The sequence below is a fragment of the Cyprinus carpio genome, chromosome A5 (genome assembly GCF_018340385.1).
Source record: "Cyprinus carpio isolate SPL01 chromosome A5, ASM1834038v1, whole genome shotgun sequence".
Lineage (NCBI taxonomy): Eukaryota > Metazoa > Chordata > Actinopteri > Cypriniformes > Cyprinidae > Cyprinus > Cyprinus carpio.
In genome coordinates, this window is record NC_056576.1 from 8,435,090 (window position 1) to 8,456,073 (window position 20,984).

At 34.7% G+C, this 20,984-nt stretch overlaps 1 pseudogene; it reads right to left on the reverse strand.

Moving 5' to 3' along the window:
• Positions 1-20,761, reverse strand: part of LOC122142376 — a 29,213-nt pseudogene extending 8,452 nt beyond the window's left edge.
• Between the last annotated feature and the right edge of the window lie 223 nt (positions 20,762-20,984).

Consider the following 20,984-nt stretch of genomic DNA (forward strand, 5'->3'; position numbering starts at 1 on the left):
GATATATCACCATGTTAAGCAGGAATCTGATAGGCAGAGTATGTGTGTGTGTGTGTGTGTGTGTGTGTGTGTGTGTGTGTGTGTGTGTGTGTGTGTGTGTGTGTGTGTGTGTGTGTGTGTGTGTGTGTGTGTGTGTGTGTGTGTGTGTGTGAGAGAGAGAGAGAGAGAGATGTTACCTCCTCTCTGACTCTTCTGCCATCTTGAGTGCAAGCGTCTCAGCCTCTAGCATCTTCTGTTCCATGAGTCTCTTCTCCTCCTCAGTGCGAATGGCTGTCACATTTATAAAGAGTAATTCAGAGCATGATGAGTCCTCAATGCTCCTAAAGGATCTTCTATGAGCAGCTGGTGTGGGCAAATGCTCACTAACCTTAATACGCTGCATCTCCTGTTCAGCCTCGGCCGCTTTCTGAGCCAACAGCTTGGCCTCCTCCTCAGCGATTTGTGCTTTCTCCGCCAACAGATCTACAGTCTCAGAGCACAACACAGAGAACACAGAGACCACACGCTTTGCAAAGATGCACATCATCATTTTGCTTCATTTGATGTTCTTGTTAATTAACAGCATTAGATGGTAAAATATCAGTATATTATGCCAATGCAGCATTATTAATAATGTAAGCTATCTATAGATTTAACTTTTGCTGTTTTTCTTGTTTCCATACCATTTGTGTAACAGCTCACAAAAAAACTGTTACATAAAACTCAGGTCTAACACACTGACGTCATTTCCAATGCAGAAATCATGTCACTAGGTCAGTTTTTTCTTCCCAAATATATCTCTCAAAACATATCTACTTTTGGCAAGGAAAGTGAAAAAAAACCTCATAAATATTTGAGAGAGCAAGAGAAAGAGAACATTGGACTGGCAAGGATATGAAACTCTCTGATTAAAAATAATAAGACCAGTGCTAGTCTGAGCCCTGCATGTAAATTATTTGAATTAGTGTTATGCTGAGCACGGATGGTGAACTATTAGGAGAAATGCATATATCAGTTGTACTCACACTTACGTCAGTTTTAATTTCTTTTTCTTGCAAGAGCCGAAGCACCCTCAGAATGTGAACTGAACATTGAGTCTTAAAATGTCATGTGAAAGTACAGAGATAAAACAGAAATATACCCTTAAGAATATTATCATGTGCAATAATAAATTACATTTATTAATATTTAGGTGGGATGGGTCCCAAAAAAAAAACTTTAAATCCAAATGTGTCTTAAATTGGCTAATCTGTAAATGTTCAGATTTTTATTTAGAATATTACTTGCTGATTACTATTTATTATTTATAAAAATAATAATTTAATAATTATAATTACTATTATTATTAATGTACTGGTACTTTTGACATAGATGTTGCGCCAGGTTAATTATGATTGACTGGCCAGTGATAATAAAAATAGGCAACAACTAAAACAGACAAAAACACCTGCTAAAAAAAAGGTGAGTACCAAACCAGATATATCTGTGCTCTAGCAAGCACTCAAGCGATTAGAGTATGTATATTTAGTGTGGGTGATGTCTTAGTTTCTCACCAGAGCTTCATTGGCCATATGAGCTTTGTCTTGTAACTGAATCAATCTCTTCTCCAGTTCATCACGAGCTCTTTCTGCCTCCTTACGCAATTGTTTCTCCCTCTCCAGCCTCTGCCGCTCGATCTACAGAGAGGTGCAAAAAGCTCATCCATATTTCACCAGGATTGCAGCACTGCTATATGGGTTTAGTAAATCACAAATCTAGCACCTGGTTAAAGGTGCCCAGAGGTGCAACAGGAAAATCAATGCAAATGGTGACCATGAAGTCTTAAGATTTGCCTGACACTTCCCAAGCTCTCCAAAAACAAGATAATAGTTTCCTAAAACTCCAATCATTTATAAAAATATGTCTACACATACATTACTGTTCAAAAGTTTGGGATGAATACATTGTTCGCCCAGAAAGGAAGAATTAAACTGATCAAAAGTGACAGTAAAGACTCTATTTGCCATTTTATCGTCTTTCCTTTCAACTTTGTTTGCTTTGCTTTTCTTTTGATGCTGTAAGACAGGAGCTCATTGAAAATCAGAGCCCAGAAAACAGTTTGTTTAGCATAAACAATAATCTTTCTCAGTTGCTGTTAATCAGGCAATCATTCACCCTTTCTGACCTGTTTGCGAGCTTTCTCTTCTCCAGCCTGCATCTTTATCTGCTGGACTTCCAACGAATCAACTTAGCATCTCCTCAGGAAGAGATCATGGTTCCCGATGCACAGCTGAAGAATCTCCGAACACACAAAAATTGCTTTATCAAAAGCGTCACAAAATATGCCAATTCTGTCATCATTTATCCTCATGTTGTTGTATGAACTGTATGACTTTTTAATGACTGAAACTTCAGTCCGTGTCTCACAAATGGCTTCAGAATAAAATATGGCTTCAGAAGACGTCGCATATAAATTAGTTGTTAGTTGAAAGGACCATTTTATGATGGTTTTATATATTCATTGTTTGGAAAAGAGCACTATAGGCACTATAGCATTCAGCTAAATTCTCATTTTGTTCTTCACTGCAAAACTAAAATCATACTGGTTTGGAATGAGTAAATGATGACAGAATTTTCAATTCTGGGTGAACTATGCCTTTAACTAAAACATGACGGCATCTCTGAATTAATGGCATAAAGATTTATTAAACCAACAGTATTCTGGCTGACAGCCCAGATCTTAAACCTCATACCACACCACAGTGGGTTCGTGAAGATCCATTTGAAATTGCTCACTGCATTACATCACGAAACACTCACCAGTTTATTTTATTTTACTATCATGATCACATTGCAACGGCTATTCAGAGTGAAACAGAAGTCACATGGCTGGCAAAAGTAATATTTCATACAAAAACGCAGAAATATTGAAGTTTCAAGCAGGGTGGACACCGAAGGAAGTGTGAGATTTAAGTTAAAGGTGATTAGGTCACAAATAATAAAAGGTTTGATTATTAATGATATAAAATAATAAAAACGACCTCAGATTGTTACTGCCATACAGCAGCGGAGGCTTTTCTTACCCTAATGGAAAAGTAATTGACCCCATACATCTCCAGATCCTGAGCTATTTTTAAATACTCCATCTCAGCTTCATCTCTGCGGCACACAATAACAAACAAAATCGTGGGAGGGAGGAAAGGAGGGAGACAGAAGGGGAGAAAGGGAGAAAGAGAATAAATTAGACACAAAATAAAATCTATTCACCGCAGGGCTTTAATGAGACTCGTCTAACTTGGAGTGCAGAAACTAGAGGTCACGTAGTATGTCTTATAGTAACTGATTGTGGCAATGAACACAAATGCACACATACTCACCATTAACTCCCCAATTAAAAATAGCATACTAAAAAAAATGTTACCCCCTTCATATTCTCATGAGTCTGCAAGCAACTTGCCTTGTCTGACCGCATTTACCAAGCACAGAACGAGAGAGGAGCCGCTCGTACAGGATGTTTGTGCTTTCAAAAACAGCCAGTATTTCAAAGCTGATCTACTTATAAACTTGTTTTTAATACATGCTGTCTTAAAAACAGCCAAAAACATCAATCTGCATCTGTACATACATCAACAACAAAATTATTAGATAAATAAATATAAATAAAATTGAAAAAGAAAAACAAATGAAAACAAAATATTATTAACTAATTTTATTATTTCTATTTTTATTAAAAATAAAATAAAATAAATAAATTGATGAAATTTAAGAACATGTTCTGTGTGAATGACCCCATTTACTTTGAACAATTAACAATAAAATAACTAAATAAAAAAAAATTATAATAATAAAATAATAATAGAAAACAAAATAAATAAAACATGAAAAATAAACATTCTGTGTTAACGGCCCCTTGACTCTACCTTTATCATTTAATTAATGATAAACATTACAGAAATTTAATGTCTGATCAATGCTTTATGCAGCTATCACAACAATGTAGGCTAATGCCATTGAATTATCTTTTGAATTACTCTTTTCAAAGCAAACATAAATATATGAAAAAAAAAAGAATTACTTAGCATATCATATTTCAATTTATCAACTGACAACCCTAATTTGCAGATTTTATTTAACCCCTTAGCTGTCACCCCCCATTTTCAGCATGGAGACACAAATGAAATACCCAAAATAAAAAGGTTGCTGCTCATGAGTCTTTCTGGAATTTTTTTTTTTATGTCATTCACATACTCAAAATAATCATTTACATATAGTTATATTATATTTACAAGTCCAAAAGCTATACAATACAATAACTAAAGGGCCTGGAGGACTGAAAATGGCACATATTAAAAGAACAATATATTAACTATATTAAACTATATAAGTACAAGAAACGTTGATTAACATCAGACTTCAGGGGGAAAAAACAGGATTCAACAGAATGGAAAACTTCTGATATCAGATTAAGCTGGGTGTATGTATGAAAGAGAGATAAAAAGAGATGTGCAGACTGTGTATTTGTGAGTGTGTTTCATGAATACACACTGGAGTGCTGTCAGATGTAAGGAGAAGGTGTAGAATAAGAAAGTGCCCTACATGCATCGAAATAGGTTCCGAAGCAACACAGGAAGTCAGTTTCATCACCACAGTGTTTTTGAGCTAGGCTATGTCCGATTATGGATAAAGCAGCATGCCAGTTTTTCATTTTGTGAGTGTTTTGACTTCCAAAAGTGAACATAACACAGAGTGAAGCCACACCTGTTTAACGGTGTGCTTTTATTGCATCGAAGAGCCAGGCTGTTGTCTATCAACATGGTCTGGTGCATTCTGAAGCCGATTCTGACCAAGAACAGCCGTCTAACCAACATGCAAAGCAAGCAGCACAGTTTGCTTGTTGCACTTGATTGAAAACTGTGATTTTAGAAGGCTTTTGCCATTTCTGTGTGCAACATGCATCAGGCGGTCCATGAAAAAAACATGGGCAAACTGTCTGAGACTGAGACTAGAATGTGCAATACCTGGTTCTGCCCCTGTGCTCAGCGTAGCAGACCGTGATTCTCTCCTCCCACATCTCTGCAGTCATCTGGTACAGATGAATAACCTGCACAAGAGAAAGACACATGAAGATCAGTCATCAACTTGAAAAGTCTTTAACTGTCTCATCAGGGCGTTTTCATAACAGAGCTCTTGGTGCGCACCAGACTCTGCTTGACATCAGTATTCATTTTGTTTGTTGGAATGAAAGCTGCTTTCCATCTAAAAAAGGGAAGTGAACAACTGTTGATGGCATACACTACCATTTCAAAAGATTTTTATTTATTTTTTTTGGAAAGAAATTGAAACTTTTGTTTAGCAAAGATGCCTTAAATTGATCAAAAGTGACAGAAAAAAACATTTATAATATAACATTTATAACTTTATTATTATTATAAAGTATAATACAATAATTAATAATTTCTACTTCAAATAAATTATATTATTTTAAACTTTCTATTCAACAAAGAATCCTGTTTCCAGAAAATACTAAATAGCAAATCTGTGTCCAACATTAATAATAATAATAATAATAACAATAATACTTTTTCTTATTATAAGCACTAAATCAGTGTATTACAATGATTTCTGAAGGATTGTGTGACACTGTAGACTGGAGTAAAAATTTTGCCATCACAAGAATAAATTATATTTTAAATCTATTAAAAATAGTTATTTTAAAATGTAATATTTCACAATATTACTGGTTTTACTGTATTTTTGATCAAATATTTTCTACACGCCATATTTTGTCAAATAATTACAATGCATTTCTCATATTAGCTGGTCTCCACAGAAATAACCTGGCTGCTGCTAGTATTTATTTTGGTAAATATATTGATTTCAAATATTTTGAGCCAAATAACACATTGGGCAGATAAGAAATCAGGTTCAGACGATCAACTAAACCTAGAGTCAAACAGAGTAAAAAAAGTTAAGCCAAACACAATGGCTAACAGAGCTGAAGGACATTTCCTAATTAAGTGGGACTATTTTAATCCTTCAGACGATTTTGAATGTCAGTGGAGTAAACAAGCACTCTTTCTCAGTACTTACTGACATGCGAGAAAATGCTTCCAGCGGAGAGCTTTCACTACATCTAACGCCCCACGGGAAGCCTTACAGGCTCGTTGCAGAGCTCTGCGAACATAATCAGTATAATTAGCATGGAGCAACGCCCATCTAAACATTACACTCACTCGCTTTGGTAGCAGCTCCTCTTGGGACAGGAAGCCCGGCTTGTGGACATTAGGGTCATAATAGCCATACTGCAGAAACAAGATCAGAAATCAAAATGAGCTCAATTATGAACACTGACAGAGGGGGGAAAATGGATTCACACAGTCATAAAAAACAGCCATTATATTCACCTGCTCTCACTTAAAGTGAATTAAGTAACACGCTGTTGCGTAAAACATAAAAGCACTTTGAAATCAAAATAGGATGAAATACAGCTGTGAGTTTTTATGAGAAGCATTATGGGTAAGATAAGTAGAGAGTAAAAAAAAAGGTGCTCTAAAAGATAATTGCTCGATTACATTTCAGACAGATGTTGCAAAAGCAAAATGGTTTGTAAATTGACTATGGGACTTAAATGATGCAGAATATCTTAGATATTTAAAATGTAAAAAAAAAAAAATCCACTACCATTCAAAAGTTTGGGGTCGGTAAGGTGTTAATGTTTTTGAGATCAAAAATACTGTAAAAAGAGTAATATTGTGAAATATTACAATTTAAAAATGTAAAAAAAATAAATAAATATGTAATCATTTAAATTTATAAAAATTATTAATGTATTAATTAATTAATATTTAATTCTGGGATGTCAAAACTGAATATTCAACAGTCATTACTCCAGTAATCCGTCTGAAATTGTTCTAATTTACGATTTGTTTTTTATCAATATTTTTGAGGAAACCGTTTAAAAGAAAAGCATTAATTTGAAATATTTTGTAACAATGTAAAAGTCTTTACTGCTACTTTTGTTCAATCTTTTATTCATCCTTGTGCAAAAAAGTATTAATTTCTTAATACTTAATCTTATCTTATTGGTCTCAAACTTTTGTGCACATCCACATCCCATTCTGGTACCCACACAAATATAAAAATAGAAAGCAAACAGGTTTATTTATTTTTAGGATTTTTTATTTTTTTGCTGGTCCTGAAAGAGTGGCTAGAACACACATTGCACCAATCTTATGCAAACACATTCATTAAATGTTGTGGTCATACTTCTGAAACAGTGTGAAATTGGCGTAAATGTATTTAGTGCCTACTGTATATGTTTGTTTCTAAACACTGAGGAAACTGTCTGTGGTAATCAACACCACATCACAGATGCAGTACATAAAAATAGCCCGGAATACTCCTGTAAGTAAAGGAATATGAACATCACTATCTTCCAAAAATTAAACATCACTACAGATTGTGGACTGCTTGCAGAAACTGAAGAACAAGCAGATCATCTGAATCAGAAAGGCAAGACAATGATACTCCATCAGTGTCACACTGGCTTGTCGTTTTGAGCTCTATGGACAGATTCACGCTGCTCAGCTGTGATGAGACTGGCATCTGAAAGCATCCCATTTGAAAGTGTCTGTGTGAATGGTTGCTGTCTAAAGCTTCACTCCTGCATTAAAAACAAGTATTCACAGTAAGGGAGAAACTGCTTCCATCTCAGGCTTTCCTCTCTATTCGATCTTCTCTTCCAGTTTTTTTTTTATTTATTTCTTACTTTTGTATATCTGCCTATGCCTCTTTTTTGATTCTCACTCTCTTTACATCTCTTCGCTCTCTTTTCTCATGCCTTCTTTAACTTCCTGTCTTTTTGAATAAATCCAAACCTGCACCTGGTGGTTTTAAATGGAGACAGAAATCTGTCATGTAGCTACTCACATTTGTAAATCAGATAAATCTTTGTGGACAAGCTGCATTCAAAGCCAAAGAAATGCATTTCTGTAACTGCACATCAACTGAATTTATAATACTGCACCAAGTTGCGGTTGGCAGAATGAGCAAAATCTAAAATTACAACATATTTTCTATAACGGGAACACTAAATGTAAACGAATTTAATTTCTGTAGAATTCTATAAAAATTGTTTATATACACATGATAGTAACTATTTTGGATAATCTGTTGAATCAAATTCTTCAAACATTCAAATCCAAATTGAACACTACTGTTCAAAAATTTTGCTAATATTTTTGTTTGTTTGTTTGTTTTTGAAAGTCTCTTATGTGTACAAAGGCTGAATTTAATTGATCAAAAAAGTACAGTAAAAAAATAATATAAAAAAATATATATTATTATCATTTAAAATAACCGTTCACTATTTTAATGTATCTTAAATTGTTTATTCCCATGATGTTAAATCTGAATTTTCAGGAGTCATTACTCCAGTCTTTAGTGTCACATGATCCTTTAGAAATCATTCTAATCATCTTTTGTAACATTCTAAATGTCTAAGACCTGGTAACAATGCAAAAACAGATCGTTAAAAAAAACAATGATGGTAAAACTAATTTAATAAGAGATAAATAAGAATTACTAATGCAAATATATATATATATATATATATATATATATATATATATATATATATATATATATATATATATATATATTATGAAGATGACAGTTCATAGTTAACATATTTTATACCCTATGTTTTATAATAACTTTTATCCAAAGCGACTTACAGTGCATTCAGGCTATCAATTTTTAACTACCATGTGTTCCCGGGGATCGAACCCCCAACCTTGCGCTTGCTACAATGCTCTACCACTTGAGCTACAGGAACACTATATACATATAATAACCTGTTTTTCTTTGTTCATCTACAACATTTGAAGCAAAAAAAAATTTATAATAATAAAAATAAATAAATAAATAAAATAAATGATCAGTTGTGTGTAAATCACATATATGACAACTCTGAAATCAAAATGGTGTGTTTCCCCAAAACTGCTGTAAAAAGCTTTGAGAAGCTACTGAAAGACTTAAGCACAAGGCTCAAACACCAGCTAACAAGCTGCCTTGCCATGGGAAGCTTACAAATTGTGTTAACAAAGCAAACAAAAGCTTTAGCTATTCCCATCCAGTTTTTAGAGCCAGCGTTGCTCCGTGTCTGACATGAGTCAGAGAGAAACAGAGTGCGATTTCTAAATTGGCACAAGGTGAGCTGTGTGCAGTTAGCCAAGGCTTTTGGATAAATCGCTTGCTCTTGTGGCCCCTGAGCTGTCAATCAAACTGACACTTGCTTAATGAAATGCATTTCTTTCTGAGGGAAGAGTGTAATGGGATAAATGCAGACCCTGAAGGACGTCCATAGGAGGTTAAGGTTTAGCTTTGACACCTTTCTGTGTGTCTATCAAGGAAAGAAGGGTTTAAAAAAACAGGCGTGTTAGAAAGAGCACTGACCTTAGCATGGACAGAGTAAGAGACTAACAGCAACAAAGCCTCAGGCGGACAGTATATCTCCTCTTCTAAAATACTTTTCTTCACCTGTGGGATTTCAGAGAAGAGGAGATTAATAGGACTTCATAATTATTATTGCTACATATTTGAGGGAACGTGCTACCAAGAGTTTTATGCAGTCCCATCATGATAGATTACAGAGATATTCACCTGAATCTTGCTGAAGGGCAAAATGGTGTTAGTTAAAGAGCCATTCGTTTGCAGTGTTTGATTCTGCATCCTTTTGGTTACCTGCCCAGAAATGTTTACTATTAACCTATTACTATTATTAACAACTAGCAAGTATTATAGATGATATTAGAGACAGAATATGGGGGGGGGGCGGATTTTTCTGATGAATATAAAGCTTAAAATAAAAATGTTTATTTAAAATAGAAATCTTCAGTAACACTTAAATGTATTTGTCACTTTTGATCAATTAAATGCATCCTCAAATAAAAGTATTAAATACTTTATTGATAATGTTTTTTTATATAATTTTACTGACAATATATATATATATAATATTTAAAAAAAATAATAATAATAATAATTTACGCAAACCATAGGTGATTACCAATGTACTGTATGCATCCAAGCATAATATTTAAATGTAAGATACAGTAATACTAATAAACTGGTCAATTTAGCTAGATGCTAACTATTACATGGAAACGGAAAGAGCATAAGACTAAGTAGTCTTTGATATCTAAATTTTATGACGTGATATGCATGACTACTTACTGAATTCAAACCACGTTAGAAACAGATCTCTAATTAAACTAATTAAACTTCTATAGTCAGGGTCTACCTAACTTTAATGCTTTATAAAGAACTAGATATTTTAGCAGGTACTTTCTTTATAGATAGAATAAACAACACTGTGTGTTTTTTTTTTTTTTTGCTAACCTGGTCACGACTATCCATTAGTAAGCCAGCAGAGGTTGTCTCCTTCCAGCTCTATGGACTGCAAAGCCCAGACGTCATTTACGGCTGCAAATACAAAGCAAAGAGAGAATATTTCAGGGTCAGTTTTAAGAACTCTAGAAGCAGCAGATGGCTCACAGGTTACACAGTCACTGTTGCAGGGCTGTTGAGTTGAATTTCAAGTGGGGCTGTAGGGAGAAAACAGGTGACCTGGCAAAGGACTGCTCCTAGAGCAGACTCCTAAGCCTGGCAGAAATCACTGCATATCTGTTTGTAACAATGTAATTTGTGCGTCCATCATCTAGACTTGAATGCATGAATAAATAAATAAATAAATGTAGACTTTCATTTCCTGAAGGATCTAGCACTGCAAACAGGAAAATAATAATGTTGAAGTTTTCAGTAGGTTTAAGATTTCAGCATCTGAGCTAAAATAAAATATTGTTGTAAATAAGAAACATGTTAAAAAAGTTGCATGGATGTTAACCTGCTAATAAAAATATAAATAAAATGTTAAAATTCCACATTAAAGGCTGAATTATCTACGAAATGTCTGAATGGAGTCTGTATGTTAAGCAGTCAAGCTGAACTAATTCCAGAAACCTGTGGAAAAGAATAGAAAAAAGAAAAAGAAGAATTTCAATGCAGAGCTGCCTTGCAAGCACTGTAACGACTAATTGATAGGCTACTGAATGAATCAAAGAACCAAATTAATTCCTGACTTCATGCTTCATCAAAAGAGAAAAATAATAAAGGATGGAGGAATAGACCCCTGACCTTTATGAACAAAAGAAGTGTTTAACAGAATAAAAGTTTGTTTATGTACACAGCTTATAAATGCAAAAATGTGTTCACACCAAAAGGTTAGTATTTAATTATCAACAAGGAACCAGTGCCAAATTACGAGTAAAATATTGCTGCCTTGCCAAATGAGCTGTTGCTAAAAGCACAACTACATGAGAGACGGGTGGTCACTGTGCTGACCATTAGCTGCTTGGCAAACCAAAAAAAGATCTTATCTAATGATAATGAGAAAATGAAAGCCAAAAAAAAGTTTAACGACAGGGCAACAATTAACACAAGGTCGAACTCATTAAAAAACAATAAAACAACCACATACCCATTGGTAAATCAATAGTTTGCTCAAAAACGCAATGTTTTAAATCTGCATGACTTTCTTCGATCATTATGATCAGGGGTGGTTTCTTCATTAGGGCGACGCACCACCAAAGTGTGAAAGGGAGGGATTTTTTTCTATTATATTCAACCACAGTGTTAAGCTAACGGTCACTGTTCTAGACTGTTTGTTCTGCCTCTGGAAAATAGTCCAATCAGCATCAAGTCACATAATGTGGAGTACCACCCCTTTTTGGGCGATTTTACTCTGTCCGAGAATCACCCCGAGTGTTCGCACAGACTTCCATACAAAGACTTTATCAATGTAATCTGTAATAGGAGTTCAGTGATGGCTTGCACTAACACGCTTTCGTCATCATATGTAAACTTAACTTGTGCAGTGATTGGTGGGAACAAACATACCTTGATTTATAAGAAATATGAAGCCAGGACTAGTCTGTATGGGCTGAATAAAGCAAACCAGTTTCTCACCTGTAAAGTTTAGATGGATGAAGATTGTAACAGAGGTACAGACGGTTACAGTGACATACAGCATTCATACATTATTAGATGAGCGCGAGTTCATTATTCTTAATGTGCAAACAAACAGACTGTGTATGTGCGCTCTCTGATAGCTTTTTGCACAAGCACATTTCAGTATGGTCACATATCTGGCAAGTGTTTTTTAATGGACACTTGCTGAAGAAGCGTGTTTTTACAGGAGTTTGCTGTGATCAGTGGTGTTTATATACATATGGACATCAACACTCATTTATTTATTTATTTTTTTAAAGAAATAAATACTTCTATACAGCAATAAATTTATCAATAGTGAAAGTAAAGACTTTCATAATGCTACAAACTTTCTATTTCAAATTAATGTTTTTCTTTTGAACTTTATATTCATCAAAGTTTCCTGAAAAAAAAATTATCATGGTTTCTACAAAAATATTAAATAGTACAAGTGTTTCTGAGCAGCATATTAGAATGATTTTTAAGCATCATGTGACACAACAGTAATGGCTGCTGAAAATTAACTTTAAAATATATAAAAAAGACAAAATATTAGTTATAATTTTTACTGTATTTTGACCAAATAATTGCAGCCTTGAGCATCAGAGACTTCTTTAAATATATAAAAATAAAAAAAGACCCTAAAATGGTATTAAATGGTAGTGTATCAATAGAATAATAATAATAATAATACAATTTATTTTATATAGTGCCTTTAAAGCAGCTTCTCAAGGCAGTTTACATAAAACAAACAGATAAAAACAGAACACATGCAGAACAAAAATTAAAAGATCAGACTAAAAAAATGAGTTAACTAAGATAAAGTATTTAGATTCTGTGCATCTCTGATACAAGAGGGGAGTACATTCCAAAGTCTAGGAGCATAGGATGAGAAAGCCCTGTCCCCTACAGATCGCAAGCATGTCTGTGGAACAGCCACAAACAATATGATTTTTGAATATAGCGCATGAGTCATATATACAGTACTTCTTTTATGAAGTTTATGGTACTTTGTAAAAGCATGCATAACCTGTTAGCGTTCCTGTGTGTTTTAGGAGTTTTATGCAAATTTTACAGGAATGCTAAAGGGTTAATCCTGCCAGAGTAATAAAAGCTTACATTCTATTCTATTCTAATCTATACTTTTCATTCTGTATTTTACCAGCCACACTCCTCATTCACCTTTGTTCCATTGAAAATCGTGGTCAGGATATTCTTAAAAACATTTGTGTTCCAAGAAATCAAGATTGGAAGCAAGACATCAAGTAATTTTAAAATTCCAGGTAAACTATGCCTGTTAAGACATGCTTCCCAGTCATCTTTATTATTATAAAAAAAAAAAAACTAAATAAAAGAAAGAAACAAGAAAAGAAAAAGAAATGAATAAGTATTTCATTCATCTATTTATCAGCAATTTGTAAGTATTAAAAAAGTTAGAATGGTATATTTGAGATATTTGTGAAACTAGTTTCTGGCTATTACAGTCATCTTTTCAGTCTGCTTTACAAATGTGACAGCACTCTAAGAGTGCAGTCTGGGAAGGGTGGCTGTTCCTGATAAGCGCACATCCAGGGGAGATATTTAAACAGGATCTGCACATCCAAACATGCAGCTCTATCCTAAGCCTACATATGAGCGGAGGGCACAGGCTAATACAGAACAGACTCACCGCTCTTCATTCCCTTCCCAGAATTCATTAGCATCTTTTGAGAATTCATTACATTCGTTTCAGAGTGCACTGCCATTCTGAAGCGGCGCAGGTCTACCTCCCATTACGGGGTGAAGATAAGCTACTTATATTTTCTCCGAATGTTCGTATCTTATGCCCTTTGCGATGCATTAAATCTACCAGATTGGTACAAGCACTGTAAAGTAAAGGGCAAATTGCCATAACTTAACATTAGATAACAAATGTAGTGACTAATGCTGTTAGTAAAACTGAACTAAGAGTTAATGCATGCAAGACAGATGCTTATTTACCTCCCATGCCGAGCAACCAGCTCGCTCAATAAAATGATTGATAATGTGCTCATAATCAAGGTGCTATTGCTTAATGGTTTCTGATCGCTCAGACTGAATTTTTGACAGGAAGCTGTATTACGGTGGGAGGTGTTCCCCTGGGCTTATAGAATCAGAGACAGGGGCGCTGATATGAAGCACACAGATTCCACATGGCTGAACACAATCACACCAAACAATGAAAGAGAGCGCTGAACCCACAGACAGCACAGCCCTCAAACCTCTCTCCCACAGAACTGCCCCGAGAAACCAAATACAGGAGCTCAGTTCTGCTGCCAAGCCTATTGAATTGAAATGGCTTTTGAGTTTGGGTCAATGACACATCATCACCTGCTGTTGTGTACAAACAATACTTACAGTCCAGCTAGATTATGTACAACACTATGCAGATATCAAATCAATTTTCTGTGCATCAATTTACTGCTCTTGCTTTTAGAGCATTATGGTAATCTAAGGGTTAGGAGTTAGGCTGGCATCACATGAGGTAGCAGATTCAATCACAAACAGGTTATTAATGTTAAGCAAAACCAAAAATATTCATCTAAATGAAAACTTTGTTTCATCATAACAAAAAAAACTGCTCTGTGGTGCTTGATAAAGTATGAATGTTAATTTGAGGACATCTGAAGCCGTGCACACATGCGAGTTTGAGTCACCTCTTTTTCCATCATTTCCTGTCCTCTCTCTATCCTTCTATCAATAGAAGTGGCAACATGCCAAAAAATTCCAATTAATTTGAGCTTGTCCAGCTAAACCCACCTGAGCCGATGACTCACCTGCAGGAAGAAGAGCTGCTGTGTTATGTTGTGCACCAGCTCTTCTTCAACATTTTCTAGGTAAAACTTGGCCAGGAAATGAAACACTACGGGCTCTTATTTGGACATATCATGATTCAAAACCTAATACAAAGATAAGTCATGACAAATGTTGTGCTGTGCCTTGTATACTTTAAATACACTGACAATAAATTACAAAAAAAAAAAAAAACAAGACACTACCACATTTTTGGACATGATAAAAATTATAATACTTTGTCCTTTTTGGACACGTACCAAAGTAGTACTTTAGCATTCTTTGAAGTGCAATGAAAAGAACTTTGTACATGAATAAGTTCAAGCCTTCAGTATCATAATATTACCAAGGAAAAAAAAACAGTACTTTTTTGAAAGAGTAATGAGTTTGGTTTGGTTTTCAAGACAGTGTGTTTGTATTTATTCTTCCTTTCAAAGATTTGGCCTCATTAAGATTTTTTTATGTTTTTGAAAAATGTGCTGTTTAAAAAAAATAAATAAATAAATAAATAAAAAAGATAATCAATTTCAATGCATTTTTGCTGCATAAAAGTATTAATTTCTTTCAAAAATAAAAAAATAAAAATCACTGACTTCAATTTTTTGAAAGGTTATGTATATCATTACACAGTAAAATTTAATAAGATTTGTAAAAAATATAGTTTCAATTTCTAAGTTTAAATTGTGTATATATGGGTATATTTTTATTTTACATGATTAAGGTGATAAAGGAAATGTTTTTAAATCATTTCATTTTTATCATTTTGAGTTGAGCATCTTACCTTCTTGTCCATTTTCAGCCATGCCACAGTGTCTTTGACGTCATACCGCAGACCAAAAAACAGGTCTCCCTGAGCCTCAATGTCCGGCACACAAGTTCAAACAGATCCGTCCCTTTCCACTTCAGCTGCCCAAACAAGATCACAAAAAAAATGTTAGTAACGCAAAGCTTTAAAGAAGTGCATTCTGAACCGCCTGAGCCTCAATGTCTGGCACACATATTCATTCCTGTTCCTGTGCCATGGTTCCTTTTGAAACAATAAGTCGGGGTCAGGACATATAGACAGACATGGACTGAAAACAATAAAACCCCAAATTTTAATTTCATGAAGACTTTAAAGGAAACAACCTAAAAACTCTCTAGGGATTACGGCAGACTAATCGAATTCAGACTGACCACAAATCTGAACAGCACCAATATAATGAACAGCGACATTCCCCGAATAACCTCATTTCCACAGACCATGTGGACACAAGGCAGAGAAATGAATCTGAGCGTCATTACAAAGTCACTGCTGTCAGCAAGCACATTCACTCATTTTCAGACATATCAGCTCATCTTTTATCAGGAGGACTACTGTCAGGAGGCTAGGAAAAAAAATTACCATATTCAGTTGGTGAAGAACTGCGGACACATATCGGTTGCTTATTTCTCAATAAAATGACTTTAATTGTCTTGTGCATACTGCATACTTGAACAGAATCAATAAAGCAGCAACAAAACATTCATTATTACTACCAAAAGCACCTGCATAAGGCTGCATCTTTATCATTCATTTTACTGGTTGATGAATTTGTCAGAAAACAAGGTCAAATTATTTTCCAACAGCACCGAGAAGACTACTTACAAATTGTAGTCCGTTACAGATTGCAAATCACATGAGATTACATCTCTCTCAATTAGATTTAACTAATAATATAACTTTTAGAGACTTTTGACCTAACTCGTTTATCACATAGTTTTGTATATAAAAATACAAAAGTATTACATATTTGATTCATTTCAATTTTCAATAACATTACAAGTGCATTAAATGTTTCTCAAACTGGGGTTTGTGAAAGAACTGAACAAAAAATGTGAACACTTAAAAACACTTAAAATCTTCAATGCTAAAATGTGTGAATGTGTAGTTCAGTTATTCAAATACAAACTTAAAATCTCAGAGGAACCTTAATGGAGATATTTTAAGTCAAAATGATGTGTGAATATGTAATCCATAAAGTAACTGTAATCTGAATATAAGCATTTTAAAACTTAATGTAATTTATTACAACTACAAGCCCTTCATTTGTTGAATCTAATTACGTAATTCAGATTACATGTAATCAGTTAAGATTACATGTAATCAGTTACAGTCTATGGCTACTATCCAGCACTGTTTCCCAATATTGGAAGAGTTCATTTAATAGTCAAAAACAGGAATTTGATGTTTTGAGAATTATTTTATTGTAGACATCTGTGCTCGATTAGCCTTGTCATTAGTGGGATTCAAGTGTACTAGGCATCATTTGGACCCAGCTGAGCTAGATGCCACTGTCTTGTGAGCAATATACTTGAGGACATATGTCACCTTGAATGATTAAAGTTTATGACACAGAGGACAGAACCTTGCTGTTTATAAGTACTGACTACTTCCAACACTGCAAACTGCGTCAGCATGTATTAAAGAAAGAGGTTTTTTTTTGTGTGTGGTTTCATCTTGCATAGTGTTTTTGTATGATAAAATATGAAAATTTTATTAGATCCAGAGTCCAACCAATTAAATATGCTGATGCTTCCCCTCTAGAAAGCTGACGGCTGCCTTGAAGGACGACCGTCAGCTGGTGCAAACATTTACAGAGAAATGAGGTGTGTCTGTGTAGAAAAGTGTTCACTCACTGTCCCAAATATTCAGCGGAGAAGTTATGTGGCTTTTTAGAAAAGAAAAAAAAAATGAAGTACTGAAAACTTGACAGCATAACAGCACAAGAAAGAAATCAAGCACAAAAGCAGTAACCTCAAAGTCCAATTCCTGTCTTTATCCACTATTGAACCCCAGGCTATTTGCCCAAGTCAGATTATATTGACTGAGCTACACCAAGACTGTCTTTCTACACTGAAGTTACACAGCACAAGATAAGATGAGGTCAATACTACACACAAAACCTTCAGCACACAGAGATGGCTTAAACTAAATTTTAGCCTATAGCACTAATATTTAAATATTCTAATATTAATATTGAATAGAAATATGCACTGTACTTCTAATAATTCGCACCTGACAATGCTTAAACTGAAGCACAAGAAAATATATGAAACACTTTAACAATCTGTATGGAATCTGTGCATTGTAACAACCATCTTCTGAGGTCCATTTTCACCATAATAGCATGCTAAGAAAACATTTAGGAGCTAAAATAAATAAAACTGGCTTTATGGTTTTTCCTCTATTCTCGGAATCTTGGTGATGTTATTCAGAACTATTTAGGGACCATTTTCTGTCACTGTGAAATAATATATATATCACTATATACCCAAGGCTTCTGAAAATAAGATTAATTGTGGTTTTAGTAAGCCCTGTAGATGACTTTTGTGATGGGCTGTTATCAGCTTTCAATGGTAGGCAATAAATTCATAATGACTGCAGAGGGAGAAATGGGTTGTGTTTTACAAATCCATGCTGCCACCAAGTGGTGGTTTTTAGGAAATATGAAGATGCACCAAAATACTGTAATCAAATGCAATGGTTTTAAATGGTCCAGATGCAAAGGAATATCTAGGTTAAATGTTACTGTGTAAGCTCTGCATCTCATACATACATGCTGTCAATGTATGTCATACATGCACTCAAATAACAATTTTTGTCCAAAAGAATAAGTTTAAAACAAATTTAAAGTTGCATATTTCTGCTTTTAAAACTATCCGAACACCATAGACTGCCCCATTGCAAGTGCATTACTTGAAACAATTTCTGATTGTTTTTCCAAACTGAAGGGTAAATCAGAAATATTGATTATGGTAATCGACAGTATGTCACAGATGCTGTTGAAAAAGCTTAAACCGGGAATATTGCCTTAATATTTATTGGAGATCAAGAACAATATCACCCAAAAAAAAAAAATGTCTCAGAAAAATGCCAACCAAAAACAGCTACAACTTGCTCCCTCAATTCTAAATATACATTTAGTTTTATATCTAAAACCACAAAACTAGTACATGAGACACCTTCTGGGTATATTATATAACAACAGCACCATGATGCCTCAGAACCTCATTCCTACCACCATAAGAAAGACTGTTAATGAGTGTGAAAGAACAAAACAGAGTGAGACAGGCAAACAGACAGGCACAGAGCAGTACACAGGGTCTTGTTGAGTGGGACCACCATGCCTCATGGGACATTAACTCATGGTCCCTGTCTGTCAGGCGAACAGACAGGCACAGACTGTTTTCCCTTAATTCAAAAGCACTCCCCAAGTTGGTTTCTGTGTAAAAATAGGGCATCTTCCTTCAAGAAACTCAGCGGATGTTGTGTGCAAAAGAAGTGCAGCTCCACAGAGGAGTCATCTGTATGCCTGCAGAACTCCCACCGGATTCACAGTTTGTACAAAACACCTTTATACGTGAGGATGATGATTACTGCCATACAGGATGCTGCTTGCTTTGTAGATTTGTATGTTTGTTTTAGCTTTTCCCCGAAAGCACTCATGAGCCTTTTTTAAAAACTTTTTGGGATTATTTTTAAAGAAAATGTTTCTTCAATATTCTAAAATAAAAAGGAGATGTTAGGCAGAATGTCCAAGCTTCTGTTTTCAAAACAAAAAAGTGAACGGTGATTTATACTGCCAAGCTACAAAAAGCTCCATATAACTATATTTCTTATCCTTCTAAAGCTTCGATATAGCTTTGTTTGTGGAATAGTGAAGGATTAGGTTGTTGCGATAGCTTTGTTTGAGGATGAAAGCACTCCCAACTGTCTATTTCTATTATATGCCTTTTTCATCTGATTGATGGTTTATGCCCTTCTACCAAGTAAAAGGCCTTTTAGTGTAATTCTAAAAAAAACACACCCTGTTTTAGGTCATGATTGCAAAATCCTTTTCATAAAGTAGACATAATTTTTTGTAATATTTTCAAGATGAGCACTTTCTGGACTGAAGCAATTTAGGTTTAGGTAGATTTTGTTTTGCCTTTAAGAAAATTCACAAGTTAAAATGTAAGTATCAAATATTGCCTAATACATCAGACTTTTGCGGAATGTTTATTTGTTCATCTCTCAATCATCATTGTATTGCACTGCCCTAGAGCTTTGTTGATCTTACTTTGACATGTTATTGGGAGATACTGACTTACAACTTATCCTTACCTGCATTTTAAAAGTAGTCTGCTGTACTCTCACTATGTCGTGAGCCATAAAAAATATGGCAGTCAAAAAAACAATGAAAACTATCATTTTCATATGTCAAGCTTTACAGGGTTAACTTTTTTTTTCTTCTTTTTATTAAATTGAAATATCGCTTTGTTCAGAAGACTTAGAATGCAGTGCACTAGTCACATGTTATTTAATTGAAATATCACTTGTCAGAAGACTATAATGCACAAGTCTTATGACCACTTTTATAGTGCTTTTTTTTCTAATTGTTTTGATTTTATTTAACTATGAAAAAAAAAAGTAATAGAGGATCCGAATAGCATGAAGGGAATGAGCAATGACACCATTTCCTTTTTGGAAGAGCTATTCCTTAAGGCCACTGCACTGCCTCTGTTCAAACATAAAAGCAGCTTGAGGAGACAGCTCCCCTGGAGAAACAGGTCAGGCTGAGTGACTTGCTCAAGGGCACAACAACAGTGAGTGGGGACGTTAAAATGTCGACAGTCTGGTGCCTTCCCCAAGTTAAGCGTACATGCCCTCTGGTTACTGATGAGAAAGCATTGATCACTGCCAGCGCAGGTTTGGTTTGTAGGCTACAAGAAGTTTTACTCCCATAAAACAATGTAAAGGTGATACGTACGCATTCAGAGACAGTTTAAAGTTAATTCACCACATAAAAACAAAACACTTGCTACTTACCTCGCAGCTGAACTCCAAGTCTGCATCCATTGTAATGACTGTGACACTGAAGGTTTTGGCTTGTTTCCTCCGAAGGGAGTTGAGTCCCATTTTTGATGCAAGGACACTTGACATAATAGCTGTGGATGGGAAACCTTCCTCGTCTTTAGAGACAACATTATCCTGTTGACTAACTATCTATCTGAAGCAGAGCTCATTATGAAATACAATAGAGTTGAACTCTGGTTAAAAGCTACAAATTAGCATTACTGGCCAATGTAACAAAATGTGATTAAAGTGCATCTCTAAGACAGGGCGTTGTCAACCCCCCTAAAGGCAGGGTGTTGTTAAACCATAA